This window comes from Stegostoma tigrinum, chromosome 11 (assembly GCF_030684315.1).
Source record: "Stegostoma tigrinum isolate sSteTig4 chromosome 11, sSteTig4.hap1, whole genome shotgun sequence".
NCBI classification, from domain to species: domain Eukaryota; kingdom Metazoa; phylum Chordata; class Chondrichthyes; order Orectolobiformes; family Stegostomatidae; genus Stegostoma; species Stegostoma tigrinum.
In genome coordinates this window covers 37,626,041-37,645,236 of record NC_081364.1, presented here as the reverse complement: position 1 = coordinate 37,645,236, position 19,196 = coordinate 37,626,041, and the positions used below count along the sequence as shown (strand labels likewise).

Sequence of the window (19,196 nt, the reverse complement as noted above, 5' to 3'; positions counted from 1 at the left end):
ACTGCTCTGATTAAAAGAATTTCAAACCTAATAACAGTCATATTCCTTGCCTCACCGGTCTTGTTCATAAAAAAAAATTGCTCAGACATTTGATGAACATGATTTGAAATGAGTAGTTTGGTACATTTTATTTGTATGCTGAATTGTTCGATTGCATGAACTAGCATTTGAACAACTATATTTTTAGCATTAAAGAGAAACAATCAATCAATTGGGCTATTCTGCAGGGCAAACGAACTGAACTGATTGCAACATGTTCCTTTGCTTTCACTAGACATTGCCTGGTCAATTGGGATGGTCGGGGATAATTTAGAAGCTATCCAGTCTTTTAGCCTAAATTTGCTGTTGTTTCTTTCCAAGTTAGTTTGTTTTAGTTGCTCGAACATGTCTTTAACTTAACTTAGGCTATTCACAAGCTTTTAAAGACTCTTATAACAGTGTGAGAAATCAGGTATGATAAAAAAGTGGCATCAACTTCTTAAACACTATTGTTTTGAACTCAGTATTGAAGTGGAGTCATCATTTCTCAAAATCACATGAATGATCAGTCTTCCATCTGAGATTAGGGGTGGTGGGGGAAAAGCAGATGTTACAATTTCTCTCAGGGATAGATCCAGTTCAGCCTGCAGTTTCTGGAATGCCACAGTGGACTGGCACAGAGTTTGTGGTTATAAGATCAAGGCAGTGGCCAAGTTACAATTAAAATAAATGCTGTTAATGTCTTGCGGCACACCACCTTTCAACCTTAAGGAAAGAGTTTGTGCACCAACCTGCCTTGGAACTGTCCTCATACATCTGAGCAGACTGATTTAAAATAATTGTAGCTCTGTAATGGAATTATCTTAATTCAAGCAACAGCAGCATTACCAAGATTTCAACTGCAGGAAATTCGATAAGAGGCAATATTACACAAGAGAGTGATGAGAGAGAGAGAGAGAGAGAGAGAGAGAGAGAGAGAGAGAGAGAGATGAGAGAGAGAGAGAGAGACACACACACACACACACACACACACACACACACACACAGAAGTTACACTCACAGATGGTCTTTCAAAAGCTCAAGAGATTTCAAAACAATTTCCAGGGAATGAGCAGTTTTGAATTTGGACAAATTGTAAAAGCTCTCACAGCCCTGTAGGCATGTAGCTCAGTTGGCCAGACAGCTGGTTTGGGATGTCGAACGATGCCAACAGTGTTGGTTTAATTCCTGTCCCACCTGAGGTTACCATGAATGTGCATTAAGCACCAAGTTAAACTCATCCGCAATTGCTTGTCTCCACTGAAAAAGCAGCCCTGGGGCAATGGTGCATTTTACTTCTGGTTTGTAGCCAATTTTGCATTACAAATACGATTGTAAAATAAAAAAAGGGCCAAATGTTTATATAACAATATTCTACAAAACAGTAATCTGTTCATGACTAGATAAGTTTTCTTTTCACAAAATCAATGCTGATTGAGAAATAAATGCTTCTCAGCCCAGCAGGAGGAACACTTTTGCAGTGATTAGAACCAGTCCCATTTGGATCTCATCGGCTCATGTTAACAACCCCAATCTAGGATCTCCTGGTCAGTCAATCAAGGAGACCTGGCTGACAGATAAACAGGGAGGTTACAAATACCGAGCTATGTTGAAATTTGCATGCTCCAAATATGATTAAGGACAGCTGACAGTAATTCAGGAATTGGTTTTAATACAAGAAAAAAACACTCCGGTTTCACACCAATGCTCTCAATGCTTTTAGAGAAAGGTGGACAGCGCAGTGGCGGATTTGCCAGATTTCCCCTTCCATCTCCATTTGATTTAGCTCCGTCCCTCTGCCTAACGTTTGGTGGCCTGCATTGCCCTGAACAGGCATTGCACATGACTTAATCAGTTGGTAAACACAGGTAATTTACTGATGATGGTGAATAGTTAGAAAAGACAATGGGGATCTTGTGACACAGAAAATAACGTCCACTTCTCGATCAGAAGATCCAAATTCAAGTCTCACTGCCCAAAACGTGTGTTTGAACAGGCTAGTTAAAAATACCACAGGGAATTCAGTGGTGGGAGAAAACCCGTCCTGCTGTGTATGCTAATGCTTCTGAATAGAAAAAGAACCGTTTTCAGAAATGGAAAGTAAAGTACAGGCTTCAGAGGGCCTCTTCTGGTGCAATGGCAGTGTACTTACCTCTGAGCCAGGAAATCCAGGTTCAAATCCCACCTGCTGAGTGTGTAACAACATCTCTGAACAGTAAAAGATCAAAAAACTGGCTTCAGTGTCCTTAGAAACAGGTCGGCTCTGCAGGGATTGGAGTGCAACACTTCCCCATCCAACTTCATCTGAATTTAGTTCCTTATCATTCCTTATAATGATCATTGTTGTACTGTGCATGGGATGTAGGCGCTTTTTAGACACACTTCTAAATAGTATTGCAGGTGATTTTAATGTACAAAATAAAGAACTGAGTTCTTTTCCCCTATTCTACCCTTTTCATTGCTCCTGGGTGGAAAAATAATTGACAAGAATTATCCATTCACAGGATGTGGATTTCACTGGCTAGGCCTGCATTTATTGCCCACCCCTAATTGCAGGGAGGACAGCTAAGAATCAACCACCTCGCTGTGGGTCTGCAGTCACATGGATGCCAGTTCCCTAAAGGACATGAGCCAACCAGGTGGGTTTCAACAATACTTGGTTCCGGAATTTGATTGATTTCAAATTCCACCATCTGCTACAGCAGGATTTGGACCCAGGTCCTTAGAACATTACACTGTTCCAGGGATAAAATAGTCGAGCAAGAATAAAAAGTAGGCCATCACCTCCCCTTAAATCATAAACTAATGAGTGAAATGGGTGATAAGGTGAGGGTTTATGAAAAAAACAATGTTTGCTTATTTTGTGGTGCTTGTTGCGGGAGATTGCACTCCTTGTGTAATTCATTCAAAAAAAAATTCCTTTCTTCTGACTGTATATCAACCTCATATGTGGGCCAAAGGACCTCCTCACGGGCCAGCTGCTGGACCTGGCCAAACATAGCCCTTAAGAGATAACAAGTTGCAGAGCTGGATGAACACAGCCGGCCAAGCAGCATCAGAGGAGCAGGAAAGTTAATGTTTTGGGTCTGGACCTTTCTTCAGAAGAAGGGTCTAGACCCGAAACATCAGCTTTCCTGCTCCCAATGCTGCTTGGCCTGCTGTGCTCATCCAGCTCTGCACTTTGTTATCTCAGATTCTCCAGCATCTGCAGTTTCTACTATAGCCGTTAACAGGTCCAGACAGCCAGCTATGGAGATGGTTCCAATTCTTGACTGCCTGCCTCTTCATCACCTATGTCCACGCTCATATGAAGAGAGGGATCTCATGGTGTCCAACACCACCTGTCAAGACTTCACTGAGCAGTGGATACCACTAGGGGGCTGTAGTGTCTGATCTCCCAAAGCCAGGGCATATTTTATTCAGTTCCCTCCCATTGTTCCCCTCAGCCCCTCCTTCACTTAGTGTAATAATTGCATGATCGTTGCAAGCACTACTGCTTGCAATTTAATGATTCAAACAGTCAAACGAATGATTTGGTGTTATGTTTCATAATAGGAACAGTTTGGTGGTGTGTTTATAAAAATTTCTACATGGGAAAGGGGACTGATCTTTCAAATTCTGCATTTTTGCACCTGTTTCTGGTGGTTAAATTTCCCAGGAATAAAAATTAGAATGTTTAATGAAATGTAAACAATTATACAGAATATAATACAAACAAAATGAGGCAAGAGAAAAAAGTAAAAACATTTGATCTTCCATCTCCAATGAAAAAAACATTTACATATTACAAGCTTGTAAAAGTAATTTTCAGCACCACAGAGGTAGTTTGTAAAATAATTAAGAATGCACACTGCATTATTAGTTTGCTTATACTTGAGTGCACCAGCCATCATGGTATCTGGTTGGTTTGGTGGGTAACTCATGGATAAGAAAAGCAACATGTTCTCCATGTATTTTACAAACATTACTGAATTGTCAGAGCACAAGAAGTGGCTATTTAGCCCACTGTATTCACCAACTCACCATGAAAGCAATGTACATAGTGTCACTCCCCTGCTTTCCCCCCAAAACCCAACAGAGAACAATCAATTTCCTCTTCAATGCTTTTATTGAACTGGCCTCTGCCACAGCCTCAGGTACAGCATTCTAGATCAGAAAAAAAGTAAACTGGCTCAAAAAGATTGCATTCACTCATGTCTCCCTTGCTCATTTTGCCAATTACCTTGCATCTGTGTCCTCTAACTCTCAACTGTTCCACCAATTGGAACACTGTCTTGTCAAGAAGCTGTGTGTTAAAACATCAAAGTCGCTAAATTTGTGGAGCAGCAGGGTACCTCTGACAGCAACTTTCTCAATTCCATATTTTACAAGTGTAGACAACAGAAGCTGCTGTTCAATTCATTCCACAATATTGGTGAGTGCCATTAATTTAATTATTTTTCTTATCATAAATTCCATGTTGATGCTATCACATCATTTGACTGTATCAATACATTTGCTGTTAGGATTTGTTATAATGTTTCCCATGACGATGTCAGAATCGCACCTTTATGCTCTTTTCATCAAGCAACCTGTTACAACATTCTTTTCAATTAAAAAAACACTTTGATAGGATCTACAAGCTTTCCGTGCACAAGTTGTATATAGCAATGCGAAAGTTGACAAATCAATAGGAAGATCATTTGTGGACGCTAAACAGATAAGTACATACACAAATGTACACATTTTATCTGGAGAGAAATAAAAACAAGAGACCAATAGAAATAGACACATATCTGTCCATGCATTTAATTGAGCAAACAGAGATTTATGATACCAGGGTTGGGACACAATAATATATTGCATTGCCAGTGTCGTCAGTTGTTCAGCAATTAGATTGTTTTGGTTCAATCACTGACCAACTCCACAAGGTCAGAAATTAGCAGTAAATTACTTCCCTAAATGTTTGTATTAAAAAATGGAGTTCTAATCTATTTTGATTTGGCACACTATTAAATAAACGTAATCATTTAATTAAGCTTAAAAAACAACTTTGAACTTAGAATGCCAATGTCTCTTTTGGAGTTCTAGGGGTATTTACTGAAGGAATTTCTTTCTTTTGGTTGGCAAAAGCCTAGGAGTGTGTTTATTATAAGTATTTGGATTTAAACAAGACAAACAATGCATGTGACAAGAGTTGAAATACATAAATAATCTGGAGCATCTAAATCGTGCTTCTTAGTGAATTTAACATCTTAACAGGATGGTAAGCAGTTGCTTCAAATCTGCACTCTGTCATTAACAAAGCTTTCACTGAGGTTGTAAGTGGATGAAAACAGCTTGGCTACCTGTAATTGTATACTGAAATGGTTCATTCTAACAATATAATCTATGCAATTAATGATAAAATGGAATCTCAGAAAATAAACATTAATGTCAGATAACACATACCTTTTGCTAGCATTTACTAGGTCACTCAGGTTTCATCCCTTTGACCGATTACAGAAGCAGTTTAATTACAATATTCTAGAAAAACAAATGCTCTTAATATTCATTTGCAATTTGAGGAGTTCCATGTCCTTTGACTATCCCACTTGATTTCAGGATGTTGCAAAATGCTTAACAGCACCACAGATGCAACTCCTGAAACAAAGAGCAGTTCCAAATACCTTTACTCATTGCCTGGATCAGTCACTGTCTGTGAGAACTGTGAATGCAAAACAACAAGGTACTTCCACTTTGCCCTTTTGTCTCTAAATCTACAATATTTAAATCAACAAAATAGCCTGTCACGAAAGACACAGGAAATAGAAATCCTCAGCAAATCAAATGCCTTTTAGGCAGCAGTAATACAGTGAATATTATTTCACTGTTGCCACACTGAGAGCATTTTCAGTAGCTGAGGCTTGTACTTACAGCTGCTGTTGAGTTAACATAAACACAATAATCCTTTCATAAACAAAGATGCAACACGCTTAACTCATTTCCATCACAATTGCAAGCTGTGCCTTTCAGTATCTAAGCAAAACAGCATGTCTTGATTCTAAAATACCATAAAGCTGCACCCTAATAAAGATATTTCTGTGTACTTACCGAACTAAATGGGAAAGAGCATCAGTTTCCTTTCCACTTTACAGTTCCGGCAAATAGAGGTGTAGGCTCACAGCCAGTCACTGCCTGAACTACACTGATCAACCAGGCATAACAGGCCCTTATGGGTTGTCTATGCAGCTGGGAGATAATGGAACCATTTTCTCAGCTGGGACCAGACACTTAACTGCTATACACTGTGTGCTGTGTGTCTGTTCACTGGCACTAATCAGGAAGTACAGTGCTTCTCAACCGCATTTCCCGAAGCACCTACACAATTAGAACATGAATCACATGGACACGCAGCAAGGTCTTCAGCTGTTCTTAACTGGATTCCCGAACTGAGATTAGGTTTAGAAAATGCTAATTGTAGTTTGTAGAATCTCATTGTCAGAAACGTTATGTTAAAACACAAGTCTGCCTTATTCTGACATGAACATCAATCTCACTCCCGGTGCATGTTCCTGTTGTTAGCCACATGTCCACGTATAAATGTTTCAACAGCTATTGTATGAATTTACTTTATCTATTTCAGACTGTGTTTACGAAATATAAACAAAATCATCAGAAAAAAATTCAATGCATTAAAAGGCATTTCAATCTAACATAAAACTTTACAATGAAATTGCCAGGTAATAATTTTGTTAAGTATACCTTGATGCGGGCAGTAGGGTTTGAATATATTTTTAATCAGTAAATATTTTTTAAAAAAGTTGTGTTAAATTTGTGGATTGTAAATGTTTATTTCGGTATGAACAAGGAACGGATTCTTCGACCCCTCTAATAGTGACATTTTGCCAACTCGCCACACTTGTGTTGCAGAAAGCATTATTCATGTGAATATGCACTTAATTAAATGTCAGTAAACTTTCTAAAGGTTGAAGATGTTATTTGCCACAGTGCATTAAATCGGTTTGCACTGTAGTCCTGCTTCAAACCAGCGTAGTTATTGGCACACACGACAATGTAATTTATTTTACTATACTGGCAGTTTGATTACACTGGTTTTTCTTGCAATAAAACAATTTCCTGCTAGGGCAAAGATGATGTTGACAAAGTGCACTCATCTCATTTTGTGATAACTAATGTACCAGCACATTGGAGGAAGAGGATTTCGAAAGCAAACACCGACAGTGTCTTTTACCAACAGGTTATATGTCAATGTTAATAAAAAGCAGTTCCGTGTGCCAAATCTCTAAGCTATTACAGATTTCTCTGCATGGTAATTTTTCTCTTCTTAAAAAGAGAAGAACTTTTATAATTACATTTTTACAATTGTCAATGGCCTACAATCTGATTCACAGCATTTTTTCCCTTAAGTGCAGCTGAGGTTCATCAATCTAAACACTGAGCAGTGATCTCCCCCTGGTGTGTGAATTGCTTACGCTGCTATACTTCTTTAAACGTTCTTAAAGGTTGTCAGATTAAGGCACTTACTATCTTCAAACGAGAATGTTTCAGATTTATTCCACTTCAAACATCCCACAAATGGTAATAAGCATAAAATGCCGTGGATGATGGAAATTGGAAACAAACAGAAGGAATTCTGGAGAAACTCATGAGGTCTGGCAGCAGTTAACATCTGTTTCTTTCTCCACAGATGCTGTCAGACCTGCTGAGTGTCTCCATTAACTAATTATTTCAGAAGTGAGTAGAGACAAAGCAACAAAGGTCTTCATCCCCAAACCTTGCAACAACAATGGCTCACAATCAATGGCTTTCAATGTCATAAGTCACTTATGCCGTATTTAGTTTGAAAATCTTTCCTGTTATGAGAATGAAGCTGAGAACGGCCAATGCTGGGGTCTGAGATAACAAGATGTCGAGTTAGATGAACCCAGCAGGGCAGGCAGCATCAGAGGAGCAGGAAATCTGATGGGGTTGGGATCCTTCAGAAATATATTCAAACCCTATCGCCCACATAAGAGGTATATTTGACAAAATTAATACCTGGCACTTTCATTATAACGTTTTTATGTTAGATTGAAATGCCTTTTAATGCATTGAATTTTGTTTCTTTTTCCCCTGATAATTTTGTTTAAATTTTTTTGAAGAAGCATCCGGACCAAAAACGTTAGCTTTCCTGCTCCTGTGATGCTTCCTGGCCTGCTGTGATCATCCAGCTCCACACTGAGGCGATGTTAGATGTGTAAACTATGGTATGGTATTTGGGATGAGTTTGGATCTGGATTTTGAGTTTGTAATTGGTGGGGTTTTCTATGTCTGAAGTCTATGGTTAACTTGTAAATATTTCTGTAACCACAGTGATTTATTTTAAAACAAGTTTTGAAGGCTTGACGCAGACTGATTTTATTTTAATTCTTTTATGACTCAGCTTGGAAAGTAATGGGCCTCAAATACGAATAGATAATGCTGGATTTTTTTAAGCTGAAGGGAAACACCCATAACTAAAACAATCTTTAGTCTCACTGTTTACATTGTGTCGTGTTTTAGATACGGGAAGACCTTGGAACAGGATGGCTGCACACAACGGAGCTCCTTCGAAGGAAATAATTGATTTAGTGAGTTAAATTACTTTGCTGTAAGAAGTCGGTGTTTGTCCCAGACCTGAAGCATTGGAATAAGATCCCAGGAGTATTTACTGAATTTAGTACATTGATTCTCAATGTGTGTTGTAGGAAGGAGCTATCCAAAGCCCAGTTTAAAAGTTTGTTACATATGGCTTCAATCAACCATGTTGTGAGATAACATTTCCATTGTGTGTGTAATATGAGTACCATTTTTGGTAACTGTACCAGGTTTTGCATATGTAGTGATTGGAACAATTACAGGTAGATCTCATTGACTATGAGATTCTTGATTGGGGTTGTTGAACTGGGCCAATCAGGGAGCCCTGTCTGACAGATATTAACAGGAGATTCAGAAGGTCTCCTCGGGACTGGCTTTGACCTGGCTGGTCAGAGCCCTTGTAAATAAAGGATGACTTAGTGATGGGATTAAGGCTTGTGTACAGTTTTTTCAGGGTATGTTACAAAAGCTCTTTTGTTCCTTTTTAATGTTATGGAAGAGTGGGATTGTAATTTTTACTGTGTGTCTAAAACCTTTGAGTTTGTCTTCTAAGTTTGGATTATTCCATTTTATCTTCATAACTCTTGTATGAAACTTTCATTTTATTGTTAAAGCAAAATCTGCACATTATTTGCTTACATTTCAGCAAGAGGCCACTTCACTGAAGCCAAAAAAATATATAATCTGTTAAATTGGGTTCCTGTTTGGCATCTGACTTGCCCAGCAATAACATCAGCTGGAATCGTAACATAGAAAAGAAAAATGTATGTTTCTTGACACATGTTTGCCCTATTCCTCTCTGTATTTCACCTTATTCAGAATAAATTCATGATTCAATGCTGCCTTTTTTATTTCAAGCGCAGGGGTAACCATTCTAATCCATCCAGATTTTAAAGGTAAATGTTGCAGGTAGGAAATATCAGTCAAAGAGGTTGTTTCAGAAATACTCCCAAATCAGCTTTGGCATACTGAAACTAATGGATGTGTTCTAACTGGGAAATATCTTCGCTGGGTGAAATGGAGTTATGAAGGGTGAAGGAATGAGAAATATTTCTTCTTTGTCTTTATAAAAAGAAACCATAACTTCAATTCAAATTTTGAAAAAGTTTACATTTCTGGAAGAAAGGATCAGCAAGCAATCATGTTTTCAATTAGCACAGCATGTTTTGGGAATAAATGCAACTATACAATATATACACATAGAAAAACAGTTAGATATATATGCCAGTCTGTAAAAGTGAACACACACACACAATCACAATTAAAATAAACCATAACGCCAGTTGATACCAAGACCGATGTGATCCTTCTTACTCCTGTCGTGAAAAGCAAGCAGTATTTTTTTAAATCTCTGTTGAAGCTGAAGTTATTTTTAACCCCAATTGGAGATACATTCCTTGTTCCTTAAGCCGCTGTGCAACTTAATCTTTCTTGATTACAAACTCCACTCTGTGGCCTTTGCAGATGATAAAATACATTGCAGAAATATTAAACACTGAAGGATTAAAGGGCTGCTGTGCAGGAACATCCTACACACAATAGCCTATCCGTGACACACAACGGAGGGCTAGATTAGAGCAAGTGCATAATTGTGCACATAATCACATCCACATTTCCAATCTTATCATATATGGTTACTTCGGTGAGAGAGGGAAAAAAATGTTTATTCTGAATTGTGACACACCAACAGAGACGCCCATTAATAAGGCGACAACAGGCTTTCACTGGTAATTCTATCCTTCGATCCTTCATGGAATGCTAAAATGTCTTTTTTTCTGCAATCATGAGGATATTTGCTGTGTGATTTTTCTGGAGTAAGTTACAGCAATAATTATTAATGGAAGCTGTCTTTTACAAAACTGACCTTTTCAAATTATCTTATACAAATCTATCTCACAAACCACTTCTTTGCAAAAAAAACCTGGGCCCTCTACTGGCTAAATCTGATTATTTTCTTTTCCATGTGGGCACATCGATCTTATTTTTATCAAAGTTCAACATGCGGCCAGAATTCACAAAGTATCGTACAGGTATTTTCGATTTTAGAGAAAACTTTGATTGTAACTTCTAAAAGCATCGATTAAAAATGCTTTGAATTCTGAACAGCTAAAACCAAAAAAGGGTACTTGATACAAAGTGTGGAGCTGGATGAACACAGCAGGCCAAGCAGCATCTTAGGAGCACAAAAGCTCATGTTTCGGGTCTAGACCCTTTTCTGATGAAGGGTCCAGGCCCAAAACTTCATCTTTTGTGCTCCTGAGATGCTGCCTGGCCTGCCATGTTCATCCAGCTCCACACTTTGTTATCTCGGATTCTCCAGCATCTGCAGTTCCCGTTATCTCTGATACAAAGGGTACCTGAACTTGTTCGAGCAAACCGAATAAAATCAGTTCAGTTTGTTTTTCAGCAAATACAGAGATTATAATTAATGAAAACTTCAGTATTTTCATGTAATGTGCTGTATATTTAAGCAGCATCAATGGCATATGTCAATTCCAGTCAGACCCCAGAAAAATATTTCTATGAAATAATGAGCACGAGGGGGTTGTGAAAAAGTAGATATACCCTAAAGAAAATTATTTACCAATAACCTGTACGAATTGAGTTGGAGTTGCACTTTGGATGAAATTTCCAAGCACACATTGAGTGGAATCTTGTAGAGGTCTGAATGACATGAGTTATGGTGAGATTTATGACAGAATTGGACAATATCAATGTCAGGAGTATTTCACTACATCTTTACGCTTTTGATGAGCAACATATTGAGCTTTTCACTGGGCAGGAGCAAGCCACCAATGAAGGACAATTCCTACTCATTAAACATTTGTTAATGATTCAACTCAGCTCATTAGTATTCAACTTCCTGTCTTACCAAATGCACCAAACAAGCTGGATGTTGAGACAATGAGGCTTGAAAATCAGAGCAGGTGCCTGGCAAATTTGTATCACCACTTATTCCAAAGCATATCCACATTGTGTATGACCAAACAACATCTCAGTGTATGATCTGTAGGCACCAGCGAGATTGGACAATGGCTTCTGGCATTTGCCAAATCCTCGCACTGTCATGGAACCACTCCAATATGCTTTTGTGTCAGTTCAGTATGCACTGACTTGAATTTCAAGGTACACTGGCAACTAGCAGAAAAGCCGCAGCTGGGACACTGCACACACAGCAAGATACGCAGCTCAAGGACTGAACAGAGCTGCATCTCAGGGTTGCTCTCTTGCTTTCTGCACGCTTGCACATTTAGCAGCATAGCTCCATGTTCACAGTATCTCTACGTTGCCTTATCCGCAACGCCTTGCCACGTTAGAACAGCGGCACCTCAGCCAGAGCTGAGGTCTGTCAGTGCTCCTGTATTGACAAGCCCTTTTGTGCAGACAGACAGAAGAGATACTTTTCAAACTTCAGTAGCTATCTATTTGGGGTGGGGGATACCTTAATGTATGGCACGCAGGTACATCACTTAACACCTACAGCATAGGCCAGTGTACGTTGACATGTCATTCCCGTGTCATCAGCTGGAAAGCTGACAAGCATCTTCTCAGCCATGTCAAACGTTCGCTCATCAAAGTCATTCAAAGGTCTGGAGGAATAAGTCTTGTGGCTGTTGGAGAGAAAGCATTTCAGAAAGCAGAAGGCAGTACCTTGCAGGCACAGCGCCGTCACCAAGTTGCTGGACATGCTGATTGATTAATAATGGAGGCATGGCCTTCATTATCTGGTTCCTATCTGCCTCATTGTATGGAGAAGTGTACTTCTCTCAATATCTGCCTACCTACCCTGCCCTGACAGCACCTCATGTCTGATTCTAATCCATCTTACCGCATACTGTTCCCTGAACAACTTATCACTCAGCAGATAGTGATCAAAAGACCAACATGCCTGGTGTCTATGTCATAGTTAAAAGGCCACTGAGCAACACAGAAGAGCACTGGTATTGCAAAGCTGGAGAAAAGTGGACAGGATATAGCTTTGGCAAATAGGGCAAAGGAGAACACAAAGAATTCTACAAATACATTCCTGGCAAAAGAGTAACTGTGGAGCGAATAGGGCCCCTTCAAGATCAACAAGGCCATCCAAGTGTGGAACCGCAGGAGATGCGGAAAATACTAAAGGAGTAGATTGTGTCAGTATTTACTGTGGAGAAGGAGAGAGAAGTTAGGCAACTGGGCATAATGAAGAGGAGGTGGTGCTGGATACCTTAAAATGCATAAAAGTGGATAAATCCCTGGGACTTGATCAGGTGTATCATAGAACTTTGTGGGAAAGCCAGGGAACTATAACCACTATGCCAGATGTTAGTGGTGGGTAAGGGTTGGAAAGGATACTTGGGGATAGGATTTACCTGTGTTTGGAAAGGCAAGGACTATTAGGGATTGGCAACATGGCTTTGTGCATGAGAAATCATGTTTCACTAACTTGACTGCATTTTTTTGAAGAAGTGACAAAGAAGACTAATGAAGGAAGAGCGGTGGATGTTATCTATGTGGACTTCAGCTCGGTGTTTGATACGTTCCAAATGGTAGACTGATAAGCTAGGCCAGATCACAGGGAATCCAGTGAGAACTAGCCATTTGGATACAGAATTGGCTTGAAGGCAGGAAACAGAGGACAGTGGTGGGGTGTTGTTTTTTGGACTGGAGGCCAGTGACCAGCAGTGTCTCACAAGGATCGGTGCTGCATTCACTGCTTTTTGTCATTTATATAAATGACATGGATGTGAATATAGGAGGAATGGTGAGTAAGTTTGCAGATCACACTAAAATTGATTGTGTGGCAGACCATGATGACAGTTAACTCAGAGTACAATGGACCTTGATTTGATGGACCAAGGGGTGGCAGATGGAGTTCAATTTGGATAAGTATAAAGTGTTGTATGTTGGTAAGGCAAATCAGGGCAGGACGTATACAGGGTCCTGGGGAGTGTTGCCAAGCAAAGAGACTTTGAAGGTGGAGTCACAGGTAGACAGGCTAGTGAAGAATACTTGCCTTTATTGGTCAGTGCATTGAGTACAGGAGTTGGGATGTCATGTTGTAGCTGTACAGGACATTGGCTAGATAAATTTTGTAATATTGCATTCAGTTCTGGTCTCCCTGCTATAGATAGCAAGGATGTTGTGAAACTTGAAAGGGTTCAGACAAGGGCAGGTTTGGGGGTTTTGAACCAAAGGGAGAGGCTGAATAGGCTGGGGCTATTTTCCCTGGAGCATTGGTAGCTGAGGGGTGACATTATAGAGGTTTATAACACCATGAGGAGCTTGGATATGGTGAATAACCCAAGGTCTTTTCCTCAGGTTAGGGGAATCCAAAACCAGAAGGAATTGATTTCAGGTGAGAGGGGAAAAATTTAAAAGGGCCCTCAGGGACAACCTTTTCACACAGAGGGTGGTGTGTGTACGGAATGAGCTGTGGATAGGCATATGAATTGGAAAGATTTAGAGGGATAATGGGCCAAAAGCTGGCAAATGGAACTAGATTAATTTAAGATATCTGATCCACATAGATAGGTTGGACCGGAGGGTCTGCTTCCGTGCTGTGTGTGTGTGTGTGTGTGTGTGTGTGTGTGTGTGTGTGTGTGTGTGTGTGTGTGTGTGTGTGTGTGTGCGCGCACATGGATAGTGCCATGATTCTCTAAAAGAGATCTCAAGGTCGTGGGTTTTAGTGAGTAAGGAGAGATACCCTCTTCATGAAGAACCTGCGGAGACACCACACCACCAGACCTGGTAGCCTGGCCCAAGATTGCAACCCAATTCATTGCCGTCTGAACTGTCAGTGTGCAGCTATGCATGCAGCCATCTAGATTCTTCATTGGATAGATTGATGGCTGCAATGGACAGCCAGGTCCAACACTAACATGGTCTGGGGGAGAGGCTCATATGTCTACACTTCATTTTCAACACCAAAGGCATGGAAACACAGGGAAGGGGAACCAGGTCTACAATCCAGGAGGCCCTTCCTCACAAGGAGATATCCAGGCAGAAGGGGAGGAGCCACACGCAGGCCACTCAAAAGTGCCCTCTCTCAGAACATGCCAGAGGCAACTAGGCCATCCAACACCACCCTGCCAGGACCCTATAACCAGTGGAACTGGCACCAGTTGTCCCTTTTCACAATAGTCATCACCCATGCTCTCAACCAGCAGTCCCAAGCCAAAACAGTAGGCTCCTCACTCTTCTTTTCACAGCTGTGGCTCCCCTTATGCCCTATCACCATTTCCCCAGTAGTTTCTTGGGTGGTGCCAATGAACAAACTGTGACTCACTCCTTTGAGTGACCTAACTGGATGGCCCTGGGCCAGAAATGCCCAGATGCTTGACTGAAGCCCATATGTCTCTGCAATTGCTTTTGCTGTACCCTCTGGACTGGCCACTATGTAGCCACAGGACGGCCCAGGACCCCTTCACGTACCTCTAATTGAGAGCACCACAACCAGGAGCCTGTCATGGCCAAACCCCTGGACTGGTTTTGGAGGCTGCCCTGAACTTACTGTGCTGGGGCTCCTTAACTGTTGGATGCCTTCATGGATGTCAGTGAGGAATACTGCAAAGACTTGGGGACATGGCTGCCTGCTCGCTATACAAGCCGCTGGTGCATGGTACAGATGTGAAACTGATGTAGCATGATGCTGTACAGCAAGATGTCTGCTCTATTGACTGAGGACTGCTAAACAGCAAGGCAAGCTGCCTGGTCGTCAGCCTGTACTAACTGACAGAGCAAGGCAAGGCAGAGATGCTGCAAAAAATGGAGTGAAGTGCTTAGTGAATGACTGCTAAGCGAGCAAATGATCAGTCCCTAGACTGTAGGTAAAAACCCTATATTTGCTGGGTTAGTTAAATTGAGAAAAAGAGCATGTGTAGCTTGCCTCATTGAGAGGTCACTTGTTTGAATGGTCACCTTGTATTCTCTGTGTTTTCCAAACAGCTCTGTGTGTGTTTAAATTATACATTATAGTTCAGCAGGCGATGTTCTGAGCTGGGGACATTATGTTTCAAGACATCAGCATGACTGTACCAGAATACAGAAAAGAGGAATGCAGGTGGAAGGTGACACAATTTCCCGACCCCACAAACAGTAGTATTCACAAAAGAAGTGAGCGAGACCTGGAGATCACAGAGGTGTCTTTAGTGGAGCAGGTTGCATGGGGCTCCCTTGCCATGAGTGTAATTTCACCAGTTTGGCCAAGGTGGAAGCCTGATGGATCCTGGCACATAACAGTGAATGACCATGTGTCGAATAAGAATATCCCAGCATGGGCATCCATTGGCAGCAGTGATGTATTCGATAGCAGCAATACCCTGTGAGACCGAAGAATTTACAACATTGGACATGTTGAATGCAATCTGGTCAATACACTGAGGGCTAAGAATGAGGGCAAGTTTGTGTTCATGGACCTGTCTGTCCAAAGGGTTTTACAATAACCCCTCCAGTTCCAAAGTGCATAGCACAAAGGCTGAAAGAGTTAAGTTTCCCAAACAGTGCAATGTACAGACAACCCACTGCTCCTCTCAGAAACTGAACAGTAGCATTTGGCCCTTCCTGTAATTGCAACTGTTGCGGGAATTGGGATCAAGTTTCACCCCAGGAAGGCTCAGATAGAGCAGAGATTCCAGGATTGACCTTTCACCATGGAGACAAGGCTATAGAGATAGGGAAACAGAAGTCTGTACAAGAATTGAAATGACCCATTTGTGTACCTCGGGTCTGATCATTCTCAGAATTGACAGGGTACTGCTGGGAGTTTATTAAGGCTTATAAAGCCAGCTACTCTGGCAAGGGATAGATAGGAATTGACTGAAGCATGTGAACATGCCTTTATTCAACTTGAGTCTGATTTGCGGACTGCAGGGGCCATAGATCCCATCTAAGATTACACCCGGGTGGTAGCAATCACAGATTCAAGTCTTTGCATGGTCCTAATGCAGGTGGGTGGGCCACACCGGGATCGTATGCCTCCCACATTATGTCAGATGTGGAGAAAGCAATAATTTTGCAGTGCACATCAGCACGTGCAGTGTAACCCTGACCACCACCACACATCAAGACTTATGTTACTCAGGGTGGTCAATGACAAAATTGTGAGCAGAGTATTTGTAGCCTGGTGGAACTTGCCCCTGAATGCCAAACAATTGGATGAACCAAAGCTGGCAGAAAACACAGATTACGATGGGGAGGCATATCACAGTACCATAGAAGAGGTTTGGGACACTGAGAATGGGATGCATGCAGGCAAATACCCAGAGGGACAATGCATCTTCGTGGATGAATCAAGCTTGGCAGTTAGAGGGAAAGAGAACTGGCTGTGGTATGAATGACTTGGAAAAAGGAGTGCAGTTGACCCTGAAGTTGCCCTGGACGAGCAGGCTGAGCTGCTGGCAGTAACGTGCGTGGTCACTCACCCCCAAGGATTCCCATATCCTACATGAACTGTTCTGACTTGATTTTCATGTGTAACTGACTACCTGGTCCCGGACAGAGTTCATCTTGGCTGCAGGGACAAGCCCATTTCTTCCAAATGGAAGTTTTGGAAGTGATAACAAGAACCCAGAACAACAACTACATGCTTCTGAAAGCTGGAATCCAGCGGGAGAGGAATAAAAGGGCAACTAAATTGGGCAGAGAAGGGGGTGAGAATGTAATCCGTACATTCTTTATGAATCAGGGATAAAGCAGCCATCACTGGTGAGGAAGGATCTGTATCTGTACCCTGTCCCCCAGAGCTGATGGAAGTCCAGAATAAAGACCCCATTTTAAAGCCTATTATCATTAGGGCAAGGCAGGGAAGAAAAGATTTGAAAGGATCATCGCAGGTTTGTGATAAAGCAATGAAGGCATGCTTGTTGTTAAAGTGAGACAAGTGGGTTTTGCATGATGGTTACAGACAGGAGTTCATGCAAATGGTCAATGGAGGCCCCTGGTGTGTTAGGCAGATGGGTGATTAGGTCACATGTGGAGGCCCGTGTGAAAAGATGTTTGGTCTGTCTACAGAATAACACAGACCCTCAGAATAGGCAAGTCAAACTGGGAGTTACCTGACAAGTGATGACAGATGCAGGTCAACATGAATGGTCCACTGCCAATGACTATAAAAGGAATCAAATATTGCCTGGTCCTGGTGGATAATTTCAAAACATTGATGGAGGATTTTCCCTGCAGCTTGGCCACAGTCGTGTGAATGGCAAGCATCCTCATAAAGGAAGTGTTTGCAATGTGAGTTTTACCCGATGCAGAGGCGTGGGATTAGGGAAGTCATTTTACAGGACAAATGATGCAAACTACATGAAATTTGCTGGGGATAGAGGATATATATCATGTGTCCCACAGTCCTCAATCTTTGGGAATACTGGAGTATATCAACAGGATCATGAACACAACACTGTGAAAGGAACTTCTGGGTCAACTTCAGAAATACGGGATGAAGTGTTAGCCTGGTCCTTGTGAATATACTTCGCCAACTTCAAGTACATTTAAGTCATCATTGGACAAGCATATGGACGTACATGGAATAGTGTAGGTTAGATGGGCTTCAGATTGGTATGACAGGCCGGCACAACATCAAGGGCCGAAGGGCCTGTACTGTGCTGGAATGTTCTATGTTCTATATTCTAATCGATTGGGACAGCTTACTCTCCCCACAAGTTAATAACAGGCAGGCTCATGCAGACCCCGATTAATACCAACACAATTGAATCAGCTGACATGAGAGGCGAACAAACATAAATTTGAAGCAATTGCACAGACAAGTGGCCTGTAACATTGCTGGCGTCTCCTCCCAAGATAAGTTGCTGCTGAAGCCAAGCAAAACCAAGTCACGCGATATGTGGATGAGCTGATGATATGGACTGATGATGCAAGGGTGGGAGTGTTTGAGCCCCTGCAGAGGAGCCCGCACAGTATTGTGGAGAAAGACAGTCATTCCTTGCAGAATTGAGATTGGAGGTCAATACCCACCACAATTTAAACACACACATCCATTCTGCGATGGCTTCAGAAAGAGTGCAGTTTCAGCAAGTTATCCAAGTATTATCTCTTAAAATCATTTCAAGATTTAAGTGAATAGTGAAGATTCAAAATCTCTTGAGCAAAATGCAGCTGACAATCAAACATATTCTGAAAATACATTCCCCTGAATTGTAAAGACTTGTCACCTTGCTGATAAAAATAAAAAGAAAATTTAAAATACATTGGATGAACTCTATGAAATTTCCCGTCAAAGAACAATGGTGCCAGTAAACATCCACATATCAATGCCTTTGAAACAACCTTCTTCACAATAGACCATAATGAGTATTCTCTGCAGCCTGAGGAAGCAGCTTGCAGTAATTAACATTTGAAGTGACTGCCAGACTCCCATAGCAAGATTTTGAAACACAAGAACTTTCTTACTGCTGAGAAATCTACTGAAATTCACAACACATTTCTCACCACTCCCCCGCCCCCCCCCGACCCCCCAAGGATTCTCCCTGTTTTCCTCCAAGATAATTATATCAGAATAAACTTCAAAGCCAATTATTTGTATGTAAAGTGCCTTGGGACATTAAGGACATAAAAGGCACTATATAAATGCAAGTTCTATT

The 19,196-nt window shown here is 41.2% G+C and overlaps 1 protein-coding gene across 9 annotated transcripts in view; it reads right to left on the bottom strand.

Annotated features, from left to right (window-relative positions):
* The window catches only part of LOC125460282 (contactin-4-like), a 2,333,145-nt gene that overhangs the window by 1,379,687 nt on the left and 934,262 nt on the right, over window positions 1-19,196 (bottom strand). Inside the window, exon 1 of one of the 9 annotated variants that reach the window (XM_048547567.2) lies at window positions 6,091-6,328. The exons of 7 other annotated variants lie outside the window; for them this stretch is intronic. The gene's annotated coding sequence lies outside the window, so the exon portion shown is untranslated. Of the gene's footprint in view, window positions 1-5,448; window positions 5,514-6,090; window positions 6,329-19,196 lie in introns of those variants that run through there. One more of the 9 variants, XM_048547572.2, reaches the window with a different exon arrangement.